This window comes from Gopherus flavomarginatus, chromosome 1 (genome assembly GCF_025201925.1).
Source record: "Gopherus flavomarginatus isolate rGopFla2 chromosome 1, rGopFla2.mat.asm, whole genome shotgun sequence".
Lineage (NCBI taxonomy): Eukaryota > Metazoa > Chordata > Testudines > Testudinidae > Gopherus > Gopherus flavomarginatus.
Window position 1 is genome coordinate 179,050,096 of NC_066617.1, and position 26,347 is coordinate 179,076,442.

The 26,347-nt window shown below is 42.9% G+C and overlaps 1 protein-coding gene across 1 annotated transcript in view; it reads right to left on the minus strand.

Annotated features, from left to right (window-relative positions):
* Positions 1-26,347, minus strand: part of POU2F1 (POU class 2 homeobox 1) — a 216,109-nt gene that overhangs the window by 177,494 nt on the left and 12,268 nt on the right. The gene's annotated exons all lie outside the window — the stretch shown is intronic.

Genomic DNA, 26,347 nt, shown 5'->3' on the forward strand with positions numbered 1-26,347 from the left:
AAGAGGTTTTTTTCTATTTGAATTTTGAACATCATCAGTGCTTGAGGATTAATTAATGTTTGTAAAGCTCTTTGAAGACTGAAAGTGCTACATAAGTGCTATTATTAAGTAGACAGTTTAAAGTCCTTATAGGATACTAATTATGAGTAATGCACTCTTGCACCAGAAATTTGATACACTCAAGAACGTTACCATGAATTTTAATCTACGAGTCTTTGGGAAAGAGCAGAGGAGTTAAGCTGCAAATTTTCTACCATCTTTACTGAAACTGTTCCCTCTTCCCTCTCAAAAATAGATATACCCTGGAAAAAAGATTTTTTTCTAGGGTCCATTTTTAATTTACACATATCCCCAAAGCCTTCACTCTCCAATACCCTTCTCTGTTTGGTATGACAAAACGTTGTCAGATGTGGAAGCACGGATTATATCTTTGGAAGAGAAAAGGTGAGAGACTTCCCCACATACAAACTGCCCATTCAACGTGGTGCTGAAGAAAACTAGTTGCTGGGGGCAGTTTCTTCCTTTATGAATAGATACAGCTGATTTGATCTTGGGGAAATATTTAGTGGAGTGGTAAATGAACAAATGTTTATGAATACTATGATACCCGGCTGTTTCTGACAATTCTCACAAGAGATTCTATTTTGTAAAAATAGAGCGGTAGAGCAGCATATTGATGAAATTATTTGCATGGTGCTCCAACATCTCAAAAACCCAAACTAAAAAAAATGAAAATTTCTGTTCTGTAACATGACCAGAAACTCAACTGATATAAATATCTGCCCCTTCTAATTCAGACACAAACAATCTCAATAATAAATACATTCTGCACATTGCAAACTAAAAATTAATCTGAGTCTTAGTTTTACCTAGCAGAATGTCTCTTATGTACTTTGGTGCACCACAGTGTGAGAACATATAAAACTAGAACAAATAGTTCCAAACATGAGGATTGTGAGTTCTGAGATTGGGTCATAAAATGAACCTTCAGGTAGACTGGCGCTAAATTACTTTCAAATGTATATATGATGTATGTAAGACAGTCAAGGAAGTACTGCTGCTGAACAAAAGGCAACAATTCTGAGTGCAGGCATCACTGATTGTTGAGGGCAAAGACCCTTGGTGCAGTCATGTACAACATTCTGCACTAATAGCATCTATGAATGGTTTATAAAGGCCACCCTAATAAAGTGTACTGTATTACTGCAGCCCACAGGTCACAAAAGATTCATTGTGGCAAGATCTTTGTCAGGAAAGAATAGTTACAACTTGAAAACATTTTGAAGGTGAAAAATAATTTTACCTGTTTATTGTATTAATACAGCCTCTGAATTTGCTTTCATTGTGACAGGGAGCATCTAAACTTCTTTAACAACTCTGTATCCCAGTCATCTTCTCTGCTCCTCCCATCAGCCATCTTGCCACTTGAGAAATTCCTACTCTGAAAAGTGGCAGCCTACACTCATGACATTAAACTATTAACTTTGCTTAAGTGTGCATTCCTGTTAGGAAGTCCTGGGAGGAGGCTGTACAAGTCCTAACATACTGCAGAAAATAATTAACAAGTGAGAAAAAATTGCTTTTCCATGGCTGCCTCTAGCGTAGACTATGGGAACACACACTAAACAGAAATGGAAGGGAAGAGAATAGGGCTGAAGAGAATATGAAACATTCTGGCCTCAGAGGAAAAAGAAGAGGGGAGAATTACATTTGTTCCCTCTTCTCAAAATGGTATCAGATGTAAGACTGAAAGACTTACGTCCATGTTCTTGCCTTACATCTTCCTGCTTCCTTTTCTTTTCATCTTTTTGTTCCATACTGTTTTCTCCCAACTAGGCAATGGCCAGAAAAAAATGGAGAATGAGCCTGATATGCCTGATGCTGCGTCTGTGAGAGGCTGGAGCAAAACTATGGAGTCAGCTGAGGGAAAGAACAGGAGGAGGAGGAAAGAAGGAAGAAAGCTAGGCACAAGACTTCCTTATCCAGATTAGGGCAGAGACTTTCAAAGGATCTTAAGGAACATTGGCTTCCAAATCCCACTGAAATTTAACTCCCCTAGGCACCTCTGAAGATGCCAATCTAGTTGCCACCTGTCTCAGTTACAGCTAAGGATACAAAACCAGAGTCTGTACTGGTAGCAAACATGCCATGGATAAAGCCATTTTTTATCACGCCCAAAAGACAAACCTTCTGTGTTTATCACATTATCAAAATTAACTCAAAAACTGCAAGCCCTGAACTTAATTGGGAAAACCCAACAATAGGGAGAACATCCTCCACACAAGGAAAGTTCCTTAGTTATTTGCCTGCACACAGCACCTCTGGTCTTATTTGGGTTGTACCTCAGCCAACTACCATATTTACTCATTCATAAGCTGAATATTTTTGGTAAAAAAAATGACGCATCAAAGAGCGGGGGTTGGCATATAAACGGGTCTACACCAAAATTGATGATTTTAAACACTAGATATTCAATTCAGTGATTCCATAATGTATTGTCGTTTCGTTTACCTGGAGCGTCTGCAGGCATGGAGCCTCTCAGCTCCCTGTGGCCACCGTTCACCGTTCCCAGCCAGTGGAGCTGCAGGAAGTGGTGCCATGGCCACAGGGAGCTGAGGGATTCCATGCCTGTAGACGCTGCAAGTAAACAAAACATCCCGACCCACCAGCGGCTTACCCTGACGGCTGGGAGTCAAAGTTTTTCAACCCCTGAAATATAGGGTCAGCTTATGAAAGAGTCATACAGTTTTTGCTATTTTTACCTATCCATTTTGGGAGGTCGACTTATAAACGAATGGGCTAACGAACAAATATATACAGGATTTCTTTATAGCTCTGTGCCAGGCAGCACAGACGTGATTTAACGCAGAAAACTGAATAAGAGGTGGACCATCTGTAAACTAAAGAAATGTGTTCTAGATTTTGTAATATCAGCACACTGATATCACCTTAGTTCATGCCTTTGTATATGGGATTCTGGTGGGGAATCAAATTATAAGTCCTTTCTCCCCAATTGGTTTCCCCTTACTGCTGCAGTTTTATATAATTAGCGTTATTCTTGTGAAGAAAGATTTTGAAGATCTACCTATGTCCTTTTTTTGGAATAATGCAAAAAAGAGTTTAGATGCTTTCTTGATTAGCTCATTTATAGGGACTGTGAAGAGTACCTGTTTTTGTTTTAGTCACTCTGGTGTCACTATCACGTGCTTAAGGGTCTGGGACTTTTGGATTTATATCCTTGAGTAACCAAAGACACCACTGAAAAGCTGAGAGATCAATATTTTACATTGCATATTTTTTCATTAGTATTAAAGTTATTATAAATGTAAGTAAAAATACTTAAATATATGAAGTAAGACAATAAGCCAAAGGACAAAAAAAAAGGGAAAACTGGATTGTTATGTCCTTTGACAAGGTCATCCCTGTCACAACCATGTCACACAAGCTTTTGAGAACAGCAACTCTGCAATGTATGGACCAGCAACTCTGCAAAGCCTTCCCATAAACAATTTAAAGGAATTAATGTAATCGAAAACAAAGCCCAGTTAAACAGTACTACTCATAATAGTAAATATACAGTAATGTTACCAACTACATGCTCACAGATAGCATATATCCTTTATATCAGATAATATGGCTCCATTTTCCTTACCTTTCATTTTATTTGCAATTACACCACAAAATAAGTAAATATATTGTCTTGCCTAGTTATACAACTACTAGTGGATCAATTTCATTTTTTAAAAAAAGCTGCCTCTCCAAGACAAGGAAAGGACAGGATAGAGAGTTAGAAAGGCTACTGGCCTAGAGGGATCAGCTGTCTTATTTTGTACTCCTATGACGATTTTTCTTGCGCCACTTGCTAATTAACATTTATTTAAATAAAGGCTTATTTACTCCTTCCTAGCTTACCTCACCTTATTTTATCTTTCAGTGAGACTAATTGAATTTCTGACATACCGGTACTCATTTTTATGCAATGCATTGTGCTGCCAAAATATAGGATTATGGCTTAATTGCAGAAGTAACTGTAAATCCCCTACCTGAAATAAGTAACAGGTGCTGCCTCATATGAACTTTCCCTAAAACTTTCTCAGACCCAGTAATATTGGGCAGTGACTCCTCAGTCAGCCAGTCCTACTCACCACTGGGTGATCTTTATTGGCTTAATCTGCACTGTCAATTTATTTCTACAGTATCTATTTTTTAGGTCAAGAACGGGGTGTTTTTGCATGGCTTTATTCTTAACCAGAATTGAAACCTACAGGAACTGAATCACCTTTCACTAAGATTTCTTGACTAGTGCTCACATCTTACACTCCACTACAAATAACTCAGATTTAGATTTCTATCACCAGTGCTTGATAATATTCATAATTTTCACATTTAAATAGGTTCCAAGGTGTGCAATAAAGAAATATCCAATACTAACCAAATATTACAATATTATGGAACGTATAAAGGGAGAAAAAAGATTAAATTTGAAGAGCTGATACACCAAAAAGGTAAACTGCTGCTAAAGGTTCCTGCGGCCTGAATAGTATTCAATTAAATATATAAATTAAGTACTGTATTATACACAGAAGTGTTTAGAAAAAAAGTGTAGACTCTCAAGATGGTGATGTCTAAGAGGCTGAATTTCTGGTTTCCTGGACAGGAAAAACAAAGTGGATTTAAAAAAAAAAATAAAAAAAAAATCTGTCACTGGATTTGCACCAGGGATGAATTCAATCCAGCATTTTTAATTTAGATTAAAGAATTGGTAATAATCTTTGTTATCCCACCATCACCACATACTGACACAGCACCTTTCACCTAATGAGCTGAAGGCACTTTACAAACATTACACCTCAATAGCCCTGTGAGGTAAGGAATTTTAATTTCTTTAAAAATACCCAAGTGGATAAACTGAAGAATACAGAAGTTAGGAGACTTGTCCAAGATGGCAAAGAGAGGCAGTGGTAAAACTTAGAAAACCCAGAAGTGCTCTCAGACCCCTGATTTCAATCACAAGATCATGCTTTGTAAATATGGTACTCTAGTGGGGAATCAACAAGCATCTTATAAAAGCATTAACTGGTTTTGCATTCTGTCCTTCTAACACCTATTTTCTTACACTGATTTCCAATGTCAAGTCACTAAGTTGTTTCCCTATCAATTTAATGAACTGTTTCATTTATATCATACTTCTCAGTTCTTTGCTCCCCAATTAATGTATTTGTCCACATTTAGATTAAATTTCCCATCTCTTGGCCCAATCATCTAAAATATCCACATCCTTTGGAACGTAGTTGTATTATGTATATATACACAATATGGCTGAGTCATTTTGTTGATGGAATCTCAAAACTTGTGTGTCCATTTTCTGAAAGCTCTACACACTTAGAAGGTACATGGCTCTCCCATAAATAATATAAGCACTTGTCATGTCCACCCTTTAGGGCAGAGTTTCTCAACCAATATCCCTAAGAGTACACAGAGGTTGTACGAGGAGTACTCAACTCATCTGGATCAGTGTTTCTCAACTGGGGACTGTGACTCCGGGCGGGCCGGGGGGAGTTTTGCAGGGCAGGTTTAGGGGGTTGCGAGCACAGGGCTGGCAAGCAGGGCAGTTGCCCGTGGCCCCATGAAGCTAAGTTACATGCTTCAGCCACGGACGGCAGGAACTCTGGATTTAGATAAAGCTCACAAGTCAAAGAAAACAGGCTGAAGTATCACTGAAATGTAAGTACAATATTTATATTCCAATCAATTTATTTTATAACTATATAGTAAAATGAGAAAGTAAGCAATTTTTCATTAATAGTGTGCTGTGACACTTTTGTATTTTTATGTCTGATTTTGTAAGCAAGTAGTTTAAGTGAAGTGAACCAGGGTACACAAGACAAATCCAACTCCTGAAAGGGGTACAGTAGTCTGGAAAGGTTGAGAACTACTGCTTTAGGAGAATTACTGTTCTACACAATGCACAAGACTTGAACCTTGGTGAATGAGACTCAGGTATAACAACTGAACCCTTCTTTTGCACCAATGGGTAACAGAAACATTAAAATCTCCAGTAACTAAAAGCAAAACATTTACCATAACTACATTAATAAACTAATAGACACAAAATAGGACACTACGTTATTCCATCGCTACGTCAAGACACAGTCAGAAACAACCAAATGACAACTGGAGGTCACTCTGCCCTTCATGCCCTCAGGAGGGAGACCCTGAGGGCATACAGAGCACATGTGCAACCTCTACTGGATAGTGCTGGAGAACTTTCTGAACACCCGTGCATCTAGAGTATTTTTTCCTGCTGGGCAAGCAAGGTAAACATTACAGATTTGGTTTAATTAGCCCAGGGGTCGGCGACCTTTCAGCAGTGGTGTGCCGAGTCTTCATGTATACACTCTAAAGTTTTGCGCGCCGGTAATACATTTTAAAGTGTTTTTAGAAGGTCTCTCTCTAAGTCTATAATATATAACCAAACTACTGTTATATGTAAAGTAAACAAGATTTTAACAATATTTCAGAAACTTTATTTAAAATTAAATTAAAACGCAGATCTTATTAGTTTAGTGTGATCCTTGCCCCTGCTTTTCCTTGCTGAGTTTTCCAATGTCTGGCACGTATTTGGACACTTTAAGCTGCACACAAGCTTCTGAGTGATCAGTTGTTAACTGGCTGGAATCTCAGATCGGCAGCTGAGGTGAGTGGAGCTGGCGGCTGGTAGGGCTGAGCAGGGATGGAGTCCTGGACCCTGTCTGGCAGGAGGCCTGCGCTGGAACTCCAACTGGAAGCAAGGTGAGTGGGGTTGCGGCGGGAACCCCAGCTGGCAAGGCGCCAGCAGCCGGAACCCCAAAGCAGCAGCAGGCTGAGCGTCTCCGCCCACCCCCACTCTGGGGTTTCAGCCTCCGGCTCCTGCTAGCCGGGGTCTCAGCCCACTGTCAGCCTGGGGTTCCTTCACCCAGGCCAGCAGCGGGCATTGAGTGGGACCCCGGCTGGCAAGGGGCCAGCAGCGGGAACCCCAGAGCGGCAGCAGGCTGAGCAGATCAGCCCACCGCCGCTCTGGGGTTTTCGGCTGCCGGCTCCTGACAGCTGGGGTCTCAGCAGCAGGTGCTGAGTGGGACCAGCGGTGGAACCCAGGCTGGTAGGAGCCAGCGGTGGAAACCCCAGAGTGGCAGCGGGCTGAGCCGCTGGGTTTTTGGCTGCCGGTTCCTGCCAGCTGGGGTCACAGACAGCTGCCAGTCAGTGGTTCCTTCCACCAGGCCAGCAGCAGGTGCTAAGCGGGACCGGCGGTGGGACCCCAGCTGGCAATCAGCCAGAAGCGGGAACCCCAGAGCGTCTCAGCCCGCCCCGCGGGCCGAGTGTCTCAGCCCGCCCCGCGGGCCATCAAAAAAATCGGCTTGCGTGCCACTTTTGGCACATATGCCGTAGGTTGCCAACCTCTGAATTAGCCTTATGGTTTTCATTTTTATTTTCTTCATCCCAGGTATAGAAACAGTTTCAGTCCTTGCACATCGTGAAAGGCTAAAATTAAAGATAACATCGCTGAAGTGTACAAAGAGAAAGGAAGCGAAGCAAAGAAAGGAAAAATCTAGTGCACATTTCACATCATTACTTGATTAGTTTAGTAGCAGAAAAGAAAAAAACATGTATGGGTCTGTGATAAGACGTGTAGAACAAGATAGAGCCTATGTTAATTGCATGGTTTTACTTTTGGCAGTTAATTACACCAAAGTTTAACAGAGATTGTATATGAATCTTTATTTTTCTTTTCAAAGAAAACAAAAGTCAAACAAACGCAACAACAGCTAGAATGGAGGTCGGATTTGAATTTAAATGGGAAAGAATCTAAGAAATAATAAAGAAAATGGGTAGAGTACATGAAGTGAGTCAGAGGGAAGTCTTCAATTGATGAAAAAAGTTAAGGGGAATTCCTGTGATAAAGAAAAAAATTTGAGGGGGAGGGGAGGAAGAAAGAAAGAAGAGCGTATCCTTTCTTTTTTCCTTTGACGGTCACCTTTTAATGTATGATCTTTTAAAGGATGATCAAAAGGAAAAGGAAGCCTGAAATTTATATTTATTTTTTGCTTGACTTGCTGAATGTTTTCAAATCAGTTTCAGAAGTTTTCCATCATGAGAAAATTCTGATCACACGTTAAATGCAACTATGGAAAGCACTGACACTTGGATGAACTGCTTGCCAACACTGAGGAGGAGAAATCATCAACCATTCTACTGAAGATGAGTTCATTTGCAGAAGAAAGATACAGATCCAACTGACTGGAAGTACTTTGAAAAGAAAAGGTATCTGCAGCCACATCAGCAGCATAAGACGGAATTCAAGCACCAAGATTATTTTTTAAACTAAGAAGAAAGTTGGAAACTCTGTGGTATATGTTTTGGCCAAGCAGTTTATGGATTCTCTTTTTCATGAATGCAAGGAAAACAGAATATTGCAAGAGAACTGTGCCTGGAATCAGTAATACAAATTTTCAAGAATATTTTACTGAGGAGTAGGTTGAATATTGTCGTAGCATACATTGCAATTTCAGGATCAAGTTGTTAACATGGCTTCAGTGTGATGACTTGCATTGAAAGAAAGATCAAGGCTGGCAACACAAACATTGGATGATCTGATGACGATGGTGATGATCTCACTCAGAGTAACAGTGAAAGAGTATGATCTAATTCCTTCAATTAAAGAGCAGTTTCTAAAGACATTCTATATTATAATACAACAAGCAGCAACATACAGCCAAAACTGATCACCACCACCACCACATTAAGGTGTGGGCGAGCAGACATGTTTGGGACTGGAACACTGTTTACACATTTAGGAAATATTCCCTCATCCCAAATCCAAATATGAAGGAATCATGCCATGCTCTCTTGTTGAAAAGAAGTTTGGAGGTCTCCAGTAAATCCCCATATCATAAAACCAAGTCTCACAAGCTGGAGTGCCCATCTGGGGGGGAAAAAAAGCCATACAGCTCAAAGCCTTCAGGAGACCTTCATCTGCAGCGACAGCCTTAGGGTATGGCTACATTTACAGTTGTACAGCGCTGGGAGTTACAGCTGTCTTCGTACAGCTGTGTAGGGAAAGCGCTGCAGTGTGGCCACACTGACAGCTACCAGTGCTGCAGTGTAGCCACATTTGCAGCATTTGCAGCGCTGTTGGGAGTGGTGCATTGTGGGCAGCTATCCCAGCGTTCAAATGGCTGCAACATGCTTTTCAAAACGGGGCGGGGGGTGGGGTGTGACAGGGAGCGTGGGGGAGACAGAGAGAGTGGATTTTTGGAGCTGACACTGTTCTCAGCTCCCTGCCTTGCAAGTTCTAAGGACTGGAAGATACACAACACCTACCTTCAATCATTTTAAAAGTTCTGACCCCTTCCCCCACCCCCTCTTATTCACTAAATGCAAATTATGCACTCCTAAATAGCCTTCAGACCACATAAGCAGCTGCTCAACACAGACTCCCCTCTCTCCTCAAGCAAATAGCTGTGAACATTCCAAAGCAATTCCCCTGCCTCCACTCGTCGCTCACTGGAGCAAAGAGCAGCTGTGTTTGTTTTTTAGATAAGTAGCTCGGGGGAGCTCGAAGTTCAGCCATTCTTCCAGTTTGTTGTAGACAGGAATTCTGGGATACCTCCTAATACCCTGGAGGCCAACAACAGAGCTTTTGGTGGCCACACTTGATGAGCAGCGCTGCATCACCAGCGCTGCAATCGTTACACCCCAAGCAGACCAGGTGTACAGCCAGCGCTGCAGCCAGGGAATTGCAGCGCTGGATGTGCCTTGCAGGTGTGGACAGTTACTAAGTTGCAGCGCTGTAAACCCACCACCAGCGCTGGAACTCTCCAGTGTAGCCAACCCCTTAACTTCTGACAATCTGACAGACTTCCACAGATTTTTCACTTCTTGTCCACCAGTGAAGAGTGCATGGAATAATCCATTCATATGTAGATTGGGGAAATGCACGTGCTAGAAAGTAATTTTTCATGACAGAGGGCTACTTTTCTGCCCAAGTCACACTTAAGATTCTGATACAGTAACATCTCTATAGACAGGGCCACAAATATAACAGAGTTTGCAGTAGAATGGTGTCCCTCTACATAGGAACTCTGGGCAATTTTCTTTTTAAAGAGAACATCCTTGAACAGTATAGCTATTAAATTTGGCTGGATATATTCCTATCACCACCATCTTATAATTAAAAGGAAATTATCATTGTTAAAAGGGATGAAGTGTGGATGTCATGTTTTTCTGCCTGTTTTTTCTGCCTTTTAGAGACATCAGCCAGTAACAACCACTTAGCTGGGATCTGGGTAAGACTGTCTGAGTTATCCCTAAAAAAATATTGAAATCAGCCCCCTTCTAGTACTCCACTTAATGTACTTGTTCTACTATCAATTATTAATGCTTATGACAAAGGGATCAAACAGGCTCTCCTCCCGTGTCTCATTTCATTCTTAGATATTCTCTCTGTAGTTAACTTTTCTTCATTCAAAAAGAATTTACCCCAGATAAACAAACAATCTGTAGGAACTATGACCTGACAATCATTCACTCTCCTCTCTCCTCCTCAAAGCAGTCTACAATAAAGTAGCATATAAAGTCCACTCACATACTGCATTATTTACAGGCTACAAGTTAACATATGTTGTGTTCTCTTCCTTCCTGGTTCTCTTTCCTAATCCTCTTACAGTTTTTGTTTTTTCCAACACTTCTTGATGATTTACCCCACCCACACTTCATTTCTCTCCTCAGTTTCCTCTTCTTGTTTGTTTCCCTTCCCTGATAATTCCATTCCCCATGTCTTCTCCAAAGCAGAATGTTTCAGTAAAAACAGGAGAAAGTGGAGAAAAAACAGGAACTAGACACTAAGATACTTAAATGAACAAAATAAATTTTAAAAACAAACAACCAAACAAAACAACTCAACAACACTTTCATACAATCTACCTTGTGAAACTTAACTCACAGAAATTTTTTTCCTGAAAACTATGGAAGGTTTTTCTTTCAAATAGAGAAATTATCCTATCTGAGTATGTATGTGGAGAAAAATTTTCTATTATCTTTAGGTAAAGTTTATTTTTGTTTTTAAACTTGTTCTGAGTACCTCCGGGAATTGTGGTCTCAACAGAACCCCATTTATCCAAAGCCCACTTACATAAAAACTGTCTTCATCCAAACATGGGTTATATCTCCCATCCTCCATGTGCATCATGTTTTATTTTAACAGAAACTCCCTTGTTCCTATTTGAATAGATGGCACTCTTGTATAGAGCTTGCTGCTTTTCCTTGACGATTACACCATCAAGGGGAGACTGCTCTACTACTGCTGTGCTTTAGAGCAGTACAATATGCATTGCTATAGAGAAAAATTTTCATTTTAAATTTCTGTTAAAAATTATAAAGCTCTGTTTTAGTAAGGACCATTAAATGCCAGTAGGAAAAAGACCAGCTCTCTACATCCATGTGTTCAAGGAAAAGTATCACTAACTTTTCTCACATGATGAACTTTTCCATTCCATGGAAATCTGGAAACGAAGCAAAGTACTGTTTTACTGTTAAAATAGGGACTTCAATTTATACCAAATTCAAGCAGACTGTAGCAATTTCAGTCTCAAGGTTATCACCAAAACATATCTGGTCACTCCACTACTAATTCATGCAACAGCAAAATTGAAACAGACAGTAAGCAAGGTACCCATGCAACACTTTTAGGTGGCATGGTCAGTGAAAGATAACACTGGTCTACAATTTTTGAGAAGTCGTCTGCTTCAAGATTAAATGTGATATTTATTATGTATTTTGATGTGCTGAATTCAAATATGACAATTAAAACAACTGATTGGCTACTGTTTCTAAGATATTTAAGTTTTTACATTTTATGTCTATGTATATTATGTAGATAGTAGAGTTTTAATCATAAATTGTAAACCTAGGTCTTTTCATGTGTTTATGGTTGCTTTACATGAAAATATTTCACCTGTCCTGTTTATGTAACACTTTAAAAATCAGCAAAAGGGTTATATAAATACAATTTATTATGAAACAAAAGGCAAAAAACTATTATGTACATAGTTTAGTCCTATTCAGTGTCTACTCGGCATTTCTTGGCTTGTCTCTTGTATTCATTAAATGGAGCATCTCTTGTCACTGTCCAGCAATAGTCTGGAAGCATTGATGGGCTCCATTTGCCCTGATAGCCTGCCAGGAGATTCCACTGCTGTAGTCTGGAGCCCAACAGCTCTGCCTCACTCTTGGGTAGTTCCAAATCCCTGACAAGGTCATTCAGTTCACCTTGTGTTATGAGGTGTGGTTCAGAGGAGGAGGAGGGGAGAAAATGTGGGTCCTGTGACATTGATGGTTCAGGACTAGAAGTTTCATCCTCCTCCTCGTCTGACTCAAGTGAGAATGATTCTGGTGCATCAGGAACGGGCAGTCCTTCTCCGTGGGGTACTGGGCGTATAGCTGATGGAATGTTTGGATATTGCACAGTCCACTTTTTCTTCTTTGACACACCTTTCCCAACTGGAGGCACCATGCAGAAGTAACAATTGCTGCTATGATCTGTTGGCTCTCTCCAAATCATTGGCACTGCAAAAGACATAGATTTCCTTTTCCTGTTCAACCACTGGCCAAGATTTGTTGCACAAGTGTTGCAGCATATGTGTGGGGCCCACCTCTTGTCCTGATCTCCAAGTTTGCAGCCAAAAGAAAGGTGATAGGCTCTCTTAACCATAGTGGTTATACTGCGCTTTTGTGATGCAAAAGTCACTTCACCACAAACATAGCAGAAGTTATCTGCACTGTTCACACAAGTACGAGGCATCTCTGCTCACTTTGGCTAAACAGAAATGTGTCCCTTTGCAAAATCAAACACTGACAAATAAGAGAGCACGACACTGTATGATTTCTAGAGCTGATATAGGGCAATTTGTTCAGCAGAGTGATGTAAGCTTCGTTTTGATTGCATCATCCATGACTTCTAGGAATAACATGATGCAATTCATATCATGTATGATGCAATACCAGCTTCAGATTGCATCATTCATTGTTTTGCCTCAAAAGCAAGTACTGTCCAAACCCAGTCATAGATTTATTCATAGATCCAGTCAAAGATGTATTTTAGTCATTTCTGGTTTGAATTGAGATCCCTTCCCTTTATAACTCACTTATCCTCCGCCATTCCCAAGTAAAGGGTCATATATACTGACCCAATAGCATATCTTGAAAACTAGAGCCAATCAACAATTTTAAGCATCATTTTCGTTCTCAGTGACCCTGAATTAGTAAAGTTGGACTACATTTATTTCAGAAGCATTTTGGCTGTACAGCAGTGTAATTAGAGATAATAAAAGTAATATGCCGCAATACAATTATGACATTGCATTAAGAACAGGAGTACTTGTGGCACCTTAGAGACTAACCAATTTATTTCAGCATAAGCTTTCGTGGGCTACAGCCCACTTCTTCGGATGCATAGAATGGAACATATATTGAGGAGATATATATACACATACAGTGAGCATGAAAAGGTGGAAGTTGTCTTACCAACTCTGAGGGTATGTCTACATCTACAATTTTGCAGCGCTGGTTGTTACAGCTGTATTAGTACAGCTGTATAGGGCCAGCGCTGCAGAGTGGCCACATTACAGCAACCAGCGCTGCAAGTGGTGTTAGATGTGGCCACACTACAGCGCTGTTGGGCGGCTTCAAGGGGGGTTCGGGGAACGCGAGAGCAAACCGGGGAAGGAGACCAGCTTGCCCGCGGTTTGCTCTGGCGTTCCCCGAACCCCCGAGCAAGCAGGTCTCCTTCCCTGCGGTTTGCAGGGGGGTTCGGGGAACGCGAGAGCAAACCGGGGAAGGAGACCAGCTTGATTACCAGAGGCTTCCTCAGGTATGCTGGGATACCTGCTTATTCCACGGAGGTCAAGAAAAGCACTGGTAAGTGTCTACACTTGATTACCAGCGCTGGATCACCAGCGCTGGATCCTCTACACCCGAGACAAAACGGGAGTACGGCCAGCGCTGCAAACAGGGAGTTGCAGCGCTGGTGATGCCCTGCAGATGTGTACACCTCCTAAGTTGCAGCGCTGTAACCCCCTCACCAGCGCTGCAACTTTGTGATGTAGACAAGCCCTGAGAGGCCAATTAAGTAAGAGGAAAAAAAAAAGCTTTTTAAGTGATAATCAAGATAGCCCAGTACAGACAGTTTGATAAGTGTGAGAATACTTACAAGGGGAAATAGATTCAATGTTTGTAATGACTCAGCCATTCCCAGTCCCTGTTCAAGCCTAAGTTGATTGTATCTAGTTTGCATATCAATTCCAGCTCAGCAGTTTCTCGCTGGAGTCTGTTTTCGAAGCTTTTCTGTTGCAAAAATTGCCACTCCCAGGTCTGTCATTGAATGACCAGACAGGTTAAAGTGTTCTCCTACTGGTTTTTGAGTGTTATGATTCCTGATGTCAGATTTGTGTCCATTAATTCTTCTGCGTAGAGACTGTCCGGTTTGGCCAATGTACATGGCAGAGGGGCATTGCTGGCACATGATGGCCTATATCCCATTGGTATATGTGCAAGTGAACGAGCCCCTGATGATATGGCTGATGTGATTAGATCCTGTGATTTCACTTCAATAGATATGTAGACAGAGTTGGCACTGGGCTTTCTTGCAAGGATAGGTTCCTGGGTTAGTGTTTTTGTTCAGTGATGTGTGGTTGCTGGTGAGTATTTGCTTCAGGTTGGGGGGTTGTCTGTAAGTGAGGACAAGTCTGTCTCCCAAGATCTGTGAGAGTGAAGGATCACCTTTCAGGATAGGTTGTAGATCTCTGATGATGCGCTGGAGAGGTTTTAGTTGGGGGCTGAAGGTGACAGCTAGTGGTGTTCTGTTATTTTCTTTGTTGGGCCTGTCTTGTAGGAGGTGACTTCTGGGTACTCATCTGGCTCTGTCAATCTGTTTCTTCACTTCAGCAAGTGGGTATTGTAGCTTTAAGAATGCTTGATAGAGATCTTGTAGGTGCTTGTTTCTGTCAGGGCTTGGAGCAAATCCAGTTGTATCTTAGAGCTTGGCTGTAGACAATGGATCATGTGGTGTGTCCTGGATGGAAGCTGGAGGCATGTAGGTAAGTATAGCGGTCAGTAGGTTTCTGGTATAGGGTGGTATTTATGTGACCACTGCTTATTAGCACAGTAGTGTCCAGGAAATGGATCGCTTGTGTGGATTGATCTAGGCTGAGATTGATGGTGGGATGGAAATTATTGACATCGTGGTGGAATTCCTCAAGGGCTCATTTTCCATGGGTCCAGATGATGACGATGTCATCAATGTAGCGCAAGTAGAGTAGGGGCGTTACAGGACAAGAGATAAGGAAGCGCTGTTCTAAGTCAGCCATAAAAATGTTGGCTTACTGTGCGGCCATGCGGGTACCCACAGCAGTGCCACTGACTTAGCATTAGACAGCTAATCTCAAAAAGTGTCAGAAATGTATTGTGGCAACAAAACATTATGAATAAAATAAGTGTCAGTTATTCTGTCTGCCAAACCAGAGAAAAGAATAAATCTTTATTTTCACACCACGGCTGGTAATTTGGTATACAGTGCCTTATTTTTTCAACTACCAACTTAATCAACTATTGAAATAGTTTTCCCTACTGCCACTGGTGAACAGGAAGCTTTCACTGGTGACTAAAGAGACATGGCATCAATTTCTGCAGAATTTAAGCTCTAATGTTAATATATCAGTTTCTAACCTTTCATACTTGTGAAAACGTTCAAAATTTAAACCATACAAAGTGAAAAATATTTGTCCTCCCTAGTCTACAGAGACAGCTCCAATACCTCTGTTACTGTTCATAGCTTTATCAAGCAGCAGCAGAGCAGAATTAACAAGACTCTGGTCAATTTGGTTGCTGATGTTCAAACTAGTAGACAGCAGTGAAACTGACAAGAGACTGACAGGAAAGATGAGACTGCTGAGCAGGGCTCAGCTGGAGGCTGGGATTCTCACCAGGCACTGCCTCTGGACCTTACTGATGACTCCCATCCCATTTTTCTTTACAATGGCCTTTAGCTAGTAGGCAGGACAGGTGCAAGGATATTTTGCGCCCTAGGCGAAACTTCCATCTTGTGCCCCCCCCCCCCCCCAAATAAAATCACATACATTATACACAATACACGGTCACAGAGTAACATGTTATAATTTAGAATTTACGTTTCCGCGCTTTAAGTTTAGCAAATTTAGAAACAAGTTCCTCCAAGTCAATGCTGTGAGCAATGTCATGTTCTAGTGACAAGGTAGATAGCCCAACAAGTCTTTGTTGCAACATTGATGTTCACATGTATGTTTTTATCAACCTGAGCTTGGAGAAGCTTCGCTCACCACTGGCCACAGAAACTGGGAGAGTTAAGAGGATGCGAGGAGCAATAACTGTGTTAGGGACACTGTCAGCTGGGGGTCAGGGCTGTGGGGGGGATGGGGTGAGGGGTTTCCAGCTCAGAGGGACTGGGCTTGGAGCTGAGGGTCAGGGCTGTGGGGGGGATGGGGTCGAGGGGGGTGCCTGGGGGCACTGGGGCAGCTCAGCTCTGCAGGCTGCTGTTCTCTCCAGCCATCCAGGCACAAGGGGAGCAGCAGCAGGGACCAGCCAAGGACCAAGGGGGCAGGAGCACAGGCACCTGAGGCCAAGCTGTGGGGAAGTACTTGCTTACCTTGCCCAACGCATGAGAATCGGGGTCCTCTTTCTTCCTCCACTCCACTAGACCACCGCTGAGGCTCTTTTCTTCTCCATGCCCCTCGCTGGGGCTGATGTGGAGGCTGAGCCAGGGGGCAGCCCCTGCTTTCTTCCAGAAACCCTGGTATCGCGCTGCCCTCACAGGGCTCCTGCCACGTGCCCTAAGCAGAGCTGCGCAGCTCTGTCCAGCCGTCGGCGCCCCCACCAGCAACGAGAAAAATGGCATAGGCTGGAGCCCCCGCTCTGGGACGGAGAGGGATTCTGAGCCTCTGCCTGCAGCCCAGGGATTCCCCTGGGTCAGCGCGCTGCGAGCAGCCCGAACCTCTGGGCTGCCGCGATGGCGCCCTGACCCGGGGGACCGCCTGGGCTGCCGGCTGCGGCGGCGGCGCCCTGACCCGGGGGATCCCCTGGGCTGCCGGCTGCCCGCTGACCCACGGGGGCCCCTGGGCTGCCGGCTTCCGCGGCGGCACCCTGACCCAGGAGACCCCCTGGGCTGCCAGTTGCCATGGCGGCGCCCTGACCCGGGGGGGGGGGGCCCTTTGGACTGCTGGCTGCCGCAGCGGCGCCGACCCGGGGGGGGGCCCTGGGCTGCCGGCTGCCACAGCGGCACGCTGACGGGGGGGGGGGGGCCTGGGCTGCCAGCTGCCGCGTGCTGACCCGGGGGGGTGGCCCTGGGCTGCCGCGGCGGCACGCTGACCCGGGGGACGCCCTGGGCTGCTGGCGGCTGCTGCCGCCGGCAGCTCAGACTCCCTCTCTGTCCCAGCAGCAGCGGCTGCTCAACCATTTAAAAAAAAAATTGGGGGGCACCGCTTTTTGGCGCCCCCAAATCTTGGCGCCCTAGGCAACCGCCTAGTCCGCCTAAATGTTTCCACCGGCCCTGCTAGTAGGATACAGTAACTTTTCAAGCTTTGCTTTCTCCTTTTAACACTCTCTGGTAAACATCATACATTGCAGTGGCTGAAGAGAGCTAGGGCTGCCTCCCTCAGAATTATGCTCCTCCAGTTGGCCACAGTCAGTTGGCAGAAGAACTGCAAAGACATATCCTTCCTCCAGGGGCTGAGAGAGACTCACAGGCAGTGTTTCCAACTTTAGAGTGCAGGATCAAGTTTGGTGGTTTTTCCCTATGCGAGCTAAAGTAATGCCATTGCAAGTCAGTCACATCTCCACCTACACATCTCTCAGCTCTTTCCACATGTACTCTCTTTCGGTGGATCTACTCCGGGGAATAGGGGGAAATCTTCATAGCAGCAGCTGGCAGAACCAATGCACCTATATTAGCACTAATGGGCAATAGGACTCAGCCATTTTTAACCACCATGTAAAGAAAATCTGATTTGCCACTAGATTCACATGACAAAATAGTTAAAATGCCTGAGCTCTGCTCAGACAAGCACTTACAGCCATTGCTATCAACTGGTGCACTTGCACTACTGGTGGCAACTGTAATACAGGTTCTAGTTTTTCCTTGCACAAACGTTTGCGTCTCCCCTTCTGACCACAGGCTTCAGATGTATTATTTACTTCTTCACATTGGGCTTCACAAGTAGCAGTGTGTAACCAAGACAATTTCAATTAGTTTCCCTACTGCTGGTGCTGGTGATCAAGAAAGGAAGCAATCTTTGCTGAAGAGTCAAATGCCTGATCCTCCAATGCTCTCCTCACTCTCCACTCCAAATGCCCCTAACAGCCAACGGGGATTATGTCTGTACTGATTCTGCACATGCTTCCTTCCCACCCATAACACTGACTAATGTGATGAGTATTTCTGAACTACAATGCAGTTAAAACAGAATCTTCCAAAAAGGGATTATTTTCAATGGAGTGGGAGCCCATGTTCACACAATCTAAATCTCTGCTTTTTCCACTCTTCTTTCAGTTTGGTCCTCTCATTTTGTGTGTTGTTAACATCATATTACGGACAAACTTTGCACAATGTCTCTGGCCATCTTCCCACAAATTTCTTTCAGTGACACCTCTATATAACTCTACCTCGATATAACGCTGTCCTCGGGAGCGAAAAAAAATCTTACCACGTTATAGGTAAAACCGCATTATATCAAACTTGCTTTGATCCACTGGAGTGTGTAGCCTCCCCCCAGAGCACCGCTTTACTGCGTTATATCTGAAATTGTATTATATTGGGTCGCGTTATATCGGGGTAGAGGTGTACTTCCAATAATCCAGGTCCTCTGCGTGCTCCTTTTTAGTTCTCAGGAACATCCTGCACTGTTTATTGCTCGATCATACGCAGCCCAGCACTTTCAGTTCTCACATAATCCCAAACAGTCTTTGCACCAACTGCCATCGTGCCACTTGTGAGCTGCAGAAGCACCAGATTCAAATACTGCTGGGGACTGAAAGACCTGGTCTTCATGGGACCGAATACAATTCTTACTTGGTAATTTTGATAATGCTGAGATGCATATACAGAGAGCGACCTTGAATCACCTTTTTTTTTTCCTAATGCCCATATCTAAACATTAAGCAGGTAAATTAGATCTGAATACACAGACTATAATGACCTTCTTAGAGGATTCTGCTCTTAATCCTTCCTAGCTGCCAGGAAGCAATGCCTGCTTGCTTGTTTTAATACAAAGGTCTAGTCTACACTACAAAGTTTTGCCAGTTTAACTATACCAGTATAATTAACCCATTGAAATCCTCTTACCATAGAGTAAGACCAGGTCTACACTACAAAATTTTATCAGTGCAGCTACGTGACTATGACAGCAACCCCTCCCACCCACTTCCCCCACTTCCATGTAGACATAGCTATACCAGCAAAATGAGAGGATGTCATTTGAAGAGGGGATTTACCTATATCAGCAAAAGATATCCTTATGCCAGCATAAACTACGTCTCCATTAGGAGGCTCTGCCACTATAGCTATGCCAATACAACTGTGTCAGCAAAGCCTTTCTAGTGAAGACTCACAGTTATGTCAGAATAAGAGGGCTATCTCAGTACAGCATAAACTAGTTCCCCAACCAGCATAAAATATACTGGAATAAGTACTTTTAAAGGTGATAATTACAACAAGGACTTTTTTATTTGGCATAGCTATGCCAGCAAAACATTCCAATGAAGATTTGTCCTTAGATATGGCAGGGAAGCATTTCCAAATAAATGAGTTTTGAAGTGTGCCCTGTAAGCAGACCAATGTTGCCTCATTCCACAGATGAGCAACGTCAATCAGCAATGTTCTAACTCCAGACCCAACACACCAGAATTTGATTCGCTCCTGGATATTCATCATATCTGATAAGTAGAGATAAACATGAGCAAGGATTTGCTCTCATTTTCTCTCTCTACTTCCACAAATGAAGTCACAACAGAAGCAGCTTCTTACTCTTTCCAAGTTCTAATTTTTCTTTTAATTTTATTTCATCTCATTCACCGGTTGTCCATAGCCTTCTTCTCAGATTCAGTACTGGTTGCTTCTGGAAGTCTCCTCCCCTCCTTCCTTATCAGAACAGGTCGTGTCTGTAGAATGAAGTCATTTAGTTCTAATCCATCAAATGGGAGATGCTTGCTCAACACAGGTCATGCAGACAGACTATGCAGTGATTAGCTGTAGAAGAAATAAGCATTTCCTCCCTTGTTGGTCTGGCTTTCAATATACTTAGCTTGTCTCTACAAACTGAAATTCCACTGGCCAAGTTAAACCAATAACCCAGCTGTTAAAAGAGGGAGACATTCAGCACAGAGGATTATACTAGCTAAACTAAATCTTTTTTTTTTTTTTTTTTTTTTTTTTTTAAAGGCACAACTTCTGTATTTAGACCATAGCTTGAAAGAAAAAAATTGGGAACAAGTTCAGCAAATGCTTCTCCTGTGACAATCGTCACGCAGCAGAGGAGATGGCAAGATAAAGAGGCCAAATTTTACACAGTTGGCTCTGCTGCCTGCAAATGACAAAAGGAAGAGTACAATCCAGTAAAAAATTGAAGTATGAGGACAGAAAATACACCAGAATGCTAAAGGCTTGTCTACATAGGAAGTTTATTGGCATAATTATACTAGTCTACCTCCCTGTGTGTACAAACTCTTGTGGTGGCACTAGAAGGATTCTTGAACTGGATAGGAAAAAAGCAGAATTAGGAGTGTCAAAACATCACTGAAGAAACTCTTGGGAGGAGCAAGATAACAGGTCTGTGCCCTGCACTCTTTCACAACCTCAACAATACCTGGATTGCTGTCACCCCAGGCAATCCTGGTCTACTTGAATTATGAAGGGAGTCCCAAGTATTCTCTCTCCTCATCTGTAACCTATTTGGACGTCCCTTTGGTCTGAAATAGCCACAACTCGTTAACATTCAGGGCACAATGCAAGACTCCTACTTTCTCATACTTACAGGGAGGGTTTAAAGGTAAGGGATGACTGCGTTTGTTTTTTAATTTAATAATCTTACTCCTTTTTAATGAGGCTGATGATTGAGGGTAGGTTTTCTGTTTTAATCCTTTAAAATATACAATCCAAAAAATATGTACAAATGCCTGATTCTGCTGATAAGCCCAGCAGAAAAGCCTATAAATACTTGACCCTGAAGTGAAGTCATAATACTGAATGTGACATCACAACTGTCTCCATAACAACTAATAACTCTCAAACACAATATAATGTCTCTATTGCAAAATCAAGAAGCAGCTGGGCTGCAATGGAAGAAATGTTCTTATTCAAAACACAAATCTTCAACCAAACACGCAACGTAGGATGTTACTAAAGGTAAGCTGCCTTTTGTATAGCTCCTATTTTATTTGCCCAGTGTGAGACTCCTTTTAAATGCTCAATCATATATAAAAGGCCTGTTGAAGTATATATACACATTTGCTGGACAGTGAAAAATGGTCCAATAAAAAACAGAAGTTTTTCCAGAAGTGAAAGTGTTTTGAAGAGTGCACCTGTTCAACTTTTATTAGAGTACAAAAGAATAGTTCTACTTACACTTTGCTCCTAAGGACGTCAACATAGTCACATTTTCAAAAGTATCCTGTAAGACTTGAATCTTAGATGCAAGAACTTAAAGAAAAACTTCTTCCAGTTTTTGGGTATTTCAACACATCCAACAGATGAAATGTCAAATTATGATTGCCATATAGCATATGTTCCAGGTTCAGAGCCATAATCCTTTATTTAGTTGGACCATGTCAGGGCCCTTACATATCAGACATGTTTTCAAAAAGCACTTGCTAGCACAATACACTACATATGCAAGATTATGAGAACTGCTCAAGCATAGTTCTCATCTGCACAACTACCAAAATCTGTTTTCTGAGTATAGCCATCACCTATGCCACATGTAAAATACCTGCTACCAGCAATTTCTCACATTTACAAACCCCACATGAAAAAGTGAGAATTAGTCTTTCTGAATCATGCTTAGGGCTTTGGCTTAGACGGAGTGATATTTAGCAGTAAGAGCTAATCACAGTTAAGTTTCTGATCAGAGGATATATATTAGTTTTACATACACAAAACTAAAGTCACATTTGATATTGCAATCACAGATGTCTGTTGATTCTAGTCCCAGCTCATGAAGGGAAAAGTAATAAAAACATAGGATTTCAGATGTTCATTTGCTCAATTCAGGGTGTGTATCAAAATTAAATCGAATAAATGAGATCCTACATTTTTCAGCAAGTGTCAGGAAGTGGAAGCTCTGTGTGGTTTTCACCTACACCTATGTAACACCTGCATTTTAAATAGCAGCATCACAGAATTGAAATATTTTTTAAACAATGTTTAACTTTGTACAACAGGCTATTTTTATTCTCTCTCTCGTGAAGTGCTTTGAGATCTACTGATAGAATAAAAGACTATGGCCATGTCTACATCTAAAATTTTGCAGCGCTGGTTGTTACAGCTGTATTAGTACAGCTGTATAGGGCCAGCGCTGCAGAGTGGCCACACTTACAGCAACCAGCGCTGCAAGTGGTGTTAGATGTGGCCACACTGCAGCGCTGTTGGGCGGCTTCAAGGGAGGTTCGGGGAACGCGAGAGCAAACCGCGGCGAAGCTGGTCTCCTTTCCCGGTTTGCTCTCTCGTTCCCCGAACCCCCGAACAAGCAGGTCTCCTTCCCTGCGGTTTGCTAGGTGGTTCGGGGAACGCGAAAGCAAACCCGGGAAAGGAGACCAGCTTCGCCGCGGTTTGCTCTCGCGCTCCCCGAACAAGCAGGTCTCCTTCCCTGCGGTTTGCTGGGTGGTTCCGGGAACGCGAGAGCAAACCGCGGCGAAGCGGGTCTCCTTCCCCGGTTTGCTCTCGCGTTCGCCGAACCCCCGAGCAAGCAGGTCTCCTTCCCTGCGGTTTGCAGGGTGGTTCGCGGAACGCGAGAGCAAACCGCGGCGAAGCTGGTCTCCTTCCCCGGTTTGCTCTCGCGTTCCCGGAACCACCCAGCAAACCTCAGGGAAGGAGACCTGCTTGCTCGGGGTTCCGGGAACGCGAGAGCAAACCGGGAAAGGAGACCAGCTTCGCCGCGGTTTGCTCTCGCGTTCCCGGAACCACCCAGCAAACCGCAGGGAAGGAGACCTGCTTGTTCGGGGAGCGCGAGAGCAAACCGCGGCGAAGCTGGTCTCCTTTCCCGGTTTGCTCTCGCGTTCCCGGAGCCACCCAGCAAACCGCGGCGAAGCTGGTCTCCTTTCCCGGTTTGCTCTCGCGTTCCCGGAGCCACCCAGCAAACCGCAGGGAAGGAGACCTGCTTGCTCGGGGTTCCGGGAACGAGAGAGCAAACCGGGAAAGGAGACCAGCTTGATTACCAGACGCTTCCTCCTTCCACGGAGGTCAAGAAAAGCGCTGGTAGGTGTCTACATTGGATTACCAGCGCTGGATCACCAGCGCTGGATCCTCTACACCCGAGACAAAACGGGAGTACGGCCAGCGCTGCAAACAGGGAGTTGCAGCGCTGGTGATGCCCTGCAGATGTGTACACCTTCAAAGTTGCAGCGCTGTAACTCCCTCACCAGCGCTGCAACTTTCTGATGTAGACAAGCCCTATTACAGTAGTGGTTCACAGTGATCCAAGGATTACTGCTGAGCCAAGGAACATTTCTAGGTGGCCATAGATATTGAGCTTTTGTGACCAAAGCAGTTAAAATATGCAAGCAGTAATGTTTCCCCTTTGGTCAGTCCAGGTTTCCAGAGGCTATTTACCAATTAAACTTTAAAAAAAAATAAATAAAAAAAATAAAAACACAACCCACCTCTCTGCTCCCTGCATTATACCTTTTTCAGCCTCTTCAACAGTGATCAACTGCACCGAAACTGGAGGACAGAATCAAACTCTAAAGCAACCAGACCTCTTAGCCTACACCAGGAGTTCTCATACTGGGGGTCGGGACTCCTCAGAGGGTTGCAAGATTACATGGGAGGTCATGAGCTGTCAGCCTCTACCTCAAACTCAGCTTTGTCTCCAACATTTATAATGGTGTTAAATTAAAAACACTTTAAAATATATTTACAAGGGGATCACACTCAGAGGCTTGCTATGTGAAAGGGTTAACCAGTACAAAAGTTTGAGAACCGCGGGCCAACACTATCCTTATGAATGGAAATCCTGTTTATAACCTCTCATTGGTGTAATACTACACATTTTTGGGACAGAACAGAAAGTGGGGTGTTTGGAGGACAGACATGGTAGCCAGCAGCTATTCCCCATTGCTTTACAGCTTGCTTTCATTTTTACATTCAACACTCTGCAAGTACTTCACATAACCAAATATTTCATATAATCAAGCAATACAGCCACTGCAAGGAAGATGTTCTTATAAAAAGCTCTAGTTTAAGAAGTGGTCCACAACATGAAAAGTGCTTAAGAACTACTTGACTATAGATTCTAAGAAAATGGCTGAATTGGGTTTCCCCCCAGTGAAGGTAAAATAGTAAACAAATCTTTCCAAGTATTTTCCTGCAGTTACTGCCTCTGGAACGGAAGACCTGCGTGGTGGTGAAAACTCACATTTTGAAGTATATTTGTACATATTGCCAAAGTGGCAGAAAATGCAGCTGTCATAATCCAAGAAAAATGAGAATGAAGTTGAAGTGGCATAGTCTCTCAATAAGAGAAGACCCTATAATACATAATTTACCTAAATTTTATGTATTACACAAGCATGTAGTTTGTAATGTTATACATCAGAGATGTAGCCAATTCCACTCCTCTCCTCGCAAAAAAATTTCACATGCACAGCATTACCTTGGAGTTCTCAGAATTAATGTGTCAGTATACAAAATAATACACCATTTCTGTGCCCAGGAATGAGGCAGATAACCTCAGATCAACATCTCAATGGACAGTGAAAAGGTTTCACATCTGAAAAAGTTGGACAGATTAACTGGGCAAATAAGACATCAACAAGCACTAAGATTTTTCTTGTAATGCGTGGGAAAATATATCAGTCATCCTCTATACTTCAAGTCTTTAAAAAACAGTCCTTTGTAAAAGAATAGTTAAAATGTAGTTGCTGAGTGAGACTCTCTTCACAAGATTCTGGGTATAAAAATTTTCTTTTTAAGTCTTCAACTTCACAAGTTCTAAATTACTGCTTCTCAGAAGTCAAGAGGTATCAGCAAGAACTACAAATATTTGCCATGAATTTTGGCAAGATCTGCAGGGATTCCTTCACTGTACCCTCACCCACAAGCCCCTCAGAAAACTAGAAGCTATACAAAGATTTTTCTTTTCTCCTGTACTTGTCCCTATCTATATGTGAATTCTTTGCTTGCCACCTGTCCAAAATAAAAACACCCCAACAGGATATAGTTAAGGTAGTACACAGACCAACTTAAACTATTATTTGAACATTGAGGTTAATAAAAAACAAACGTTTGAATGTCAAGCACTCAGGATGTGAACTCAGGAGTTCAAAAACCTACACTAAAAGCCTGGAAACCAGTTACATTCCAACACTAACTTTACTCACCTTTCTAGCTTTACTTTTCTCCCCCTTATTCATGGGATCATCTCACTAATCTCACATGAAGGAAGCGTAAATCTTCCCTGTTGCATATGAATTAAGTATTTAGTCTTACTGTAAAATAATCTAACCTGTGCCCACTTTCACATAAATGCAAAAGATGGGAGTGAGGAGGATGATAGAAGTCTATCTTGTGCACGTATGTTTTCAGAGGTTGACCAAAACCAATTATTATTCATTATTTGTATTGTGGCAGTAATCAATCCATCATGCTAAGACCTGAATACACATACAGTGAGAGACAGTCCCTGCCCTGAAGAGCTTACTATACCAAATAACTAGGGCCCTACCAAATACAGGTCCATTTTGGTCAAGTTCATTGTCATAGGATTTTAAAAATTGTAAATTTCAGGATTTCAGCTAAATTTTGCAGTGTTGTAATTGTAGGGGTCCTGACCCAAAAAGGAGATGGGAGGTTGCGGTACTGCTACCCTTACTTCTGTGCTGCTGCTGGTGGCCGTGCAGCCTTCAGACCTGGGCAGCTGGAAAGAGGCAGCTGCTGGCCAGGAGCCCAGCTCTGAAGGCAGAACTGTCGCTAGCAGCAGCACAGAAGTAAAGATGGCATGGTATGGTACTGCCACCCTTACTTCTGCACTGCTGCCTGCAGAACTGGGCCCTCAGTCAGCAGCTGCCACTGTCCGGC